We start from the raw sequence: 6,681 nt of genomic DNA, 5'->3' as shown, positions 1-6,681 counted from the left end.
AGGAAATTAAATACCCATACATTTTCCAAATTTTATGGAAATTATTAAGCCAAGCATACTAGGAACTCAGTTAACCCAAGAGCAAACTATATATGGAAAGACAGGAAACCTGAGGAATGAAATAATCACAACTATGAAAAAGTTGGTTTGAAATGTACAAGACTGTTACAATGTTAGCTCTTACCCAAACTGGCATATGTGTTCAAAGAAACCAAAAATAAATCCTAATCGCCTTTGTCTTCTATTTTGTGTGTTGTTTAAATTGGAAATACTATGGAAATATAATAGACCCTAAGATGGCCATAGTTCATTTGAAAAAGAATAAAATTACCCATTATCAAATCTATTTTGGTGCTGCATTAGAAAATACAATGTGAAATTGGTGTAAAAGCAAACTAAACATTAACAGACAGAATAGACAATCTAGACCTGATTATAAAAGGCAAGTGAACAGAGAGAAAAGTCAAACCATAAACCAAAGAAAATTCTGGCAGTTCATGTAACTAAGAAGAGACTTGTATCCACAACACACAAAGAACAGACACACAAATAATCAGAAAGCAAGACAACAAAGAGAAGAGCTTACATACCTGATAAATAAGCACATGAAATGATTCTTCTTAATGCTAACGAAACAAATCCAGCAAGATTTGGTTAACCCAGTAAAATGTCTTAATTCATTCTTACCATGTGCATCAGCAGAGGTGAGGAAAAGCTGGTCAGACTGCTTGTCAGCTGGAAAGTCACCTCTTTGGAAATCATTTGACAGTTTCCTAAAAACTTAAAAGAAGATGTGATTGGACCATTTCTTTTGATAAGTATCTGTTAAACGAATGCAAATGATTTCCCCCAAAACTTACATATATTGGTGCCTGTGGTGACTATTTCATAAAAGATAACATTTCAATTACTTATCTATCCTGGACATGTCAAGGCACAAATTATGAGTATAAAATGGTTCAGTCACAAAACACAGCTCACTAGTAATATACTCTGAATGCTGGGATGATGTCAGCAGAGCTGGGCAGTGTGAAAGTCAGATTTTAAAAAGAGATATAGAAGGTAGAGTATGTAATTCTGCTAACATAAAATCCTAAGCCGTGTAAAATAGCATAAAGGAAGAAGACATAGATGTGTAGTTGATTGAAAAAGGTTGTGAGAGAGAATACCACATGATATTTACAGGATGAAGGTGGTATTGATGATTGTCATGACTGGTGATGTAGAAGTCAGCGCATGTCCTAGTCTCAAAAAGTGGAGAGAATGGTGGTTACAAACAAGACCTAGGTCCAGGCGTCTTTACTTGAGTTCTTTGATGACTATTCATCCTAATCTGTGAGTATAACTCTTACTCTTCTTTGAGACATTTCCATTTGAAATAAGAACCAAAGAAATCTTACTTAAAATAAAGTGACACACTGCACATGGCAAGGTGACGACTGCACTTATATTTTATTAGGACATGGGTTGGTTTGGGTAAAAGTTCTTAAGCATCACTTTAAAAAAATATATCAAGAAATAACACTTGAGAAACTTGAGGCCAGGGGAATGGGGAGGCCCAGGGGGCATCTTGGAGACAGGGAGTAGGAATGGGATGAGAAACTGTGGGAGGGTGGACTGGGAGGGGGACAACGAATGGACTGTGAGAAAAGAAAAGTAATGAAAAGAAAAAGTAAAAAAATAACACATTTTTTTTTCTAAAGTTGGCTTTGATTCTTATTAAAAACCATGACTTATATTTGTATTGGATAGTAATGATTCCACACTAGTTGCAATTTTATTGTCCCATTTGGGTATGCAAAGGCCTTGTGAGGTAAATTGGTCCCAATTTATGGATGACAAATTTTACTGTTTGGCCTGTTCAACAATTTTGGTTTTATTCAAAGTAAGAAGAGGAATTTAACTGTATGACTTTTAGTCTCTTTTCACTGATCTTTGATCTTTATCTTGAGTTTCACTGGTATGTTCCCTGAGAAGAGTGTACTCTTGCCTCTTCTTTAGGCAAATCCTTTGCATGGTTTGTAGATAGAAATTCTGTGTATTTTATGTGAATATTTAACTTTAGGTTACAGGAATGGAGATACAACACCCTATTAAGTAGAATAGCTCACTATGAATATTATGACATGACATATTTGGTATCAATTCTAAGATATACAGTTTTAAAATCTCATTGACCAAAAGAGCAAATAAGGGTAACATGAAAGACTAGTGTGATTCAAGGGTGCTTTAGTGTCCCACCATATTGACCTCATCAAGTCTGTGGCTATGTAGGAATTTGCTTATGCAATCAGTAATTCATCTTTCTGTGTATCCACCATTGAAAACAACTTCCCTGCAGGTGCTTGTGACTCATTCTTGTACATAGAAAAAATAAATAGTTCTTGTTTGTTTGTTTGTTTGTTTGGAGACAGGGTTTCTCTGTATAGTCTTGGCTGTCCTGGAACTCACTTTGTAGACCAGGCTGGCCTCGAACTCAGAAATCCTCCTGTCTCTGCCTCCCAAGTGCTGGGATTAAAGGCGTGTGCCACAACTCCTGGCCAATAAATAGTTCTTAACTCTTATAAGCTACCAATGTTACTAGAGAAAAATATAAGCAAATTTGTTAAAAGACAAATAAGACTAGCAATTTTAAAAGTATTCAATATGTTTGGTATATTTTATACAGAGTTCTTAAAGATATCTGAATGGTTACATATTGTAAGTGCAGATTTTTTGTAGCATAGAGCTCTTATTCATAATAAATGACCATAAGGAAGGCATGTAAAAATTAATAGAAATAGAATGTAAGACCTCATAGTACTCTAAAATTATTATATGTTCAGTGCTCTAAACTGCAAAGCAAACATCCATTTGATTATTAATTGTAAACATGCAAATATAATTCAATGTGGAGAGAGTACTCTTTTCACAATAGTATTAAAACGATTGTACACTAGAAGCATACCATAAACTTTAACAAACTATCGTTATTTGTTTCAAAAATAATTATAAAATAGATTCTAAAAGGTTAAAATTAAAACTATTTATAAGATATGTTGAAAATAATGTGTGAATTTCAATTAATCATTTCTTTTTTTTCTTAAAGATTTATTTATTATTATATGTTAGTACACTGTAGGTGTCTTCAGACACACCAGAAGAGGGTATCAGATCTCATTTTGGATGATTGTAAGCCACCACATGGTTGCTGGGATTTGAACTCAGGACCTTTGGAAGAGCAGTCAGTGCTTTTACCCACTGAGCCATCTTTCTAGCCCCAATTGATCATTTCTTAAACAGTACATAGTGTGATTAACCAAAGCATAAAAAGGAATACATTTTGCTTCATCAGAATGTAAAGATGTCTTCACCACAAAGGACACAGATATTGGAATGAAAAGCCTTGGTACAGCGTACAATAAAGCATTGTACAAATATTTACATGATAGATATATAAGGAATATGGTAGGAGGATGGTAGGAGTCTACAGTATGACATTCCATCAAAGACAGATGACATTGAAACATACACACCACAACTCATTAACTAGAACCACAATGGCCTGTTACTACACCATTAATGAATAGGTACATTAAAAAAATTACTGTACAAGCCAGGCGGTGGTGGCGCGTGCCTTTAATCCCAGCATTTGGGAGGCAGAGGCAGGTGGATTTCTGAGTTCGAGCCCAGCCTGGTCCACAGAGTGAGTTCCAGGATAGCCAGGGCTATACAGAGAAACCCGTCTTGAAAAAGCCAAAAAAAAAAAAAAAAAAAAAAAAAAAAAAAAAAAAAAAAAAGATACCATACAAAGTTGATGAAATTAATTTACAACTATCATACTCCAACATCTTTGAGTAATGTAATGTGGAAATTTTTTTGACATTTCTTTATGTTTAATCTGTGCCTTATCACCCAGAATGTTCATCCAAATTTATTGCCCAAGATAAATGTGAACTTTTTTCCCACACAAAGAAATCAATGTTAATACCTAAGTTGATTGTTATTATTCTAAAATGAAACAAAAATTATTCACCATCATAGTAAAAGAATAAGCTGTAATGTATCCATAGAATTAAGTGGCATATAGTCACTAAAATGACTGGCATGCATCCATGGATGAAAGGGAATAAATATCATGATGCCGTGGCTCATGCCTATAATTCTAGTACTTGGGAAGCTAAGACAGAAGTGTTAGCATAAATTGGAGGGTAGCCCATGTTACATGGTGAGTTCAATGCCAGCTGGGGCCTCAGTGTAAAACTATTTTAATAGCAAATGAACAAACAAACAACATAAGCTAGTGGATTTCTGAGGCATTTTGCACAAGGCACACTATATGATTCCATATAAATCATCTGACAAAGTAAAAACTATAAGTGCGGAAGTTTGGTTAGACATAAATACTGAAGGTAAAGGAAAATATGTTGAACTATAAGGAGTTCCTTTCATGGCGATGGGAATGTCTTATGAACTGATGCCAGTGTTGAATAAGAAGGGCAGTGAAATTTTCCAGATGTCTAAAGACATATGGTGAAACAAAGATTTTAGTATATATAAATTATGCAGCATCTTATTAAAACTTATGGAATGTACAGTGTGTTAGTACATGACCTCAGACAAGATCACTAAGAGACAGAGTTATTTGTAATAATGGGTGTGAGGTGGGATGAAAAGAGAGTTAAGACATTCCAGAGACAGGAGGTGATCACCACCCATATCCTGATAGAAAAATCATGTGGAATGTCACACATACCAAGATGAGAAGGAATGACTAGCGAGTTATACTTAGGACAATGGAAAGTCTATCACCAATGCAACTGATGTATATAAAACTTAAAGTCGATCTCCAGAGATAAGAATAAATTATCTCTTAGGACAAGATCATTGTATTTGTACAATAAAACCTCATAAAATGATGACATAGGAGTCTGAAGCTACCAAGGTAAAGAAGCAGTGGCCCAATGATAAGTAATATATAATGTATTTGGTGTGCAGTAAATTAATTATTTCATCATCGAAAAACATTGATAGTATCTCCATTTTTATCTCAGAAGAAGATAACAATTTAACCTTGTGGTGCTCTGGAGGACAAATATATGGTTCTGTTATCTCATTAAATTATTCTTTGATTCAGAACGTATTTATTCAGTAGAAATTTTATATCATACCTTGTAAATAATACAGATTCATTTCAAATTTAAGACTCTAACACCCAAGTTTAAAGTACTATTCTATGATATTCAAAATAAAAATTGAATAATAATTTGAAATATATACATACATATGCATATATATGTTTAACTCTAATAATGTATTCTGTATTTTGTGACTTTAATGAGATATGTATCATTAAGCCATAAAATGTATGGGGTTAAATATCCTATGAGATTTGTTCTTGTTACACTATACAGTTTTTACTTTACTTCTAATTTTTTATAATTCTGAAAATTAGCTTTAACCATGATTGACTGTTGCTGAATGTACTATTAAGAGACCTCTAGACCATGATAATTTTGAATTTTATGCTATGTATGTGACAAAAATAGGCTAGAATTAAAAGATTAAAAATGTTATTAAGAAGTAAAAATCTAATTCATACCCAAGAAATGTCCTTAGGGGAAAAAAAAAAAAGAAAAAGAAAAAAAGAAAAATCACTTCAGAAGAAACATGTATTCACTCCCTCAGAATATCTTCAGGGGATGAAGAAACGTGGGCAAAAATGAACTCAACTTTTTTACTTTCTCTGAACAGTTACACGATTTCTTCAGCTTCCATTCCACTTCTGTGGTACCTCACCTTCTTCCTGCTTTGTCTCCTTGTGTCATCAATTTCTCTTGTGCTTCCCTACTCTGTCTTTCCCATCAGCTTCTTTATCCAAATATCTCTTTGTTCTCTATTCCCAAGAACGAAGTAAGGGGTCAACATTATTGATTGTATTAGCAATTAGTTATGCTTAGAACCACTTGGAAAATGGTGCATTTTTATAAGTAAAATGGCAGTGGAAAGTTACAGCTGATCTAAATTTGTCATCTTTTTTTTCTATAAAGCTTTTAAAAAGGATTTTGTAGAGTTTTAAACTGTGATATGATTTATAAATCAATGTCGAGGGAAATTGGTCAAAACAGGTAAAAATTTAATGTTCATAGTGCTCTACTACTTACCTTGGACTAAATCTATCATAAGATCAGAAGGGCTAACAATTGTGTAATGTGAGTTTCCACAACCCCAAATACAATAACGCACCCTTGTATCAACAGTGAATTGCCAACAGGATTCAACAATGTATCCTACGCAAGATCAGCATCATTCCTTTACAATATTAAAATGTGAGAACAGAGATAAAGACAAAAGAAAAGTATAGTTAGTGTGTTCAACAACTAACACACTAACAGTTTCTTAACTGAGTTGTAGGTTTTAGTAAATTTTGAGCAATGGGCAAAATTTGGACAACTGAAGAAAGATAAGAGAAAGACCATAGATAGACAGGAATGAATGCAGAGATTAGAAACCAGACCACTGTTTGCATAATAACAGGGTAACTGATAATCTTGTTTAGATATTCTTCCTGTGTGGGGAAGAAAGTCCTCCATTGGATGAGCTTGTAGAGCTCAGGGCCAAATGTAGACATGACATTAAAAGCAGAACCTACAAACTGTAGAATTGGATATCAAGGTACCTGGAAAATCCTGGAGGTGGTGT

Source organism: Mus musculus, chromosome 15 (genome assembly GCF_000001635.26).
Source record: "Mus musculus strain C57BL/6J chromosome 15, GRCm38.p6 C57BL/6J".
In the NCBI taxonomy this organism is placed as follows: Eukaryota; Metazoa; Chordata; class Mammalia; order Rodentia; family Muridae; genus Mus; species Mus musculus.
This window is presented reverse-complemented; position numbering follows the sequence as displayed.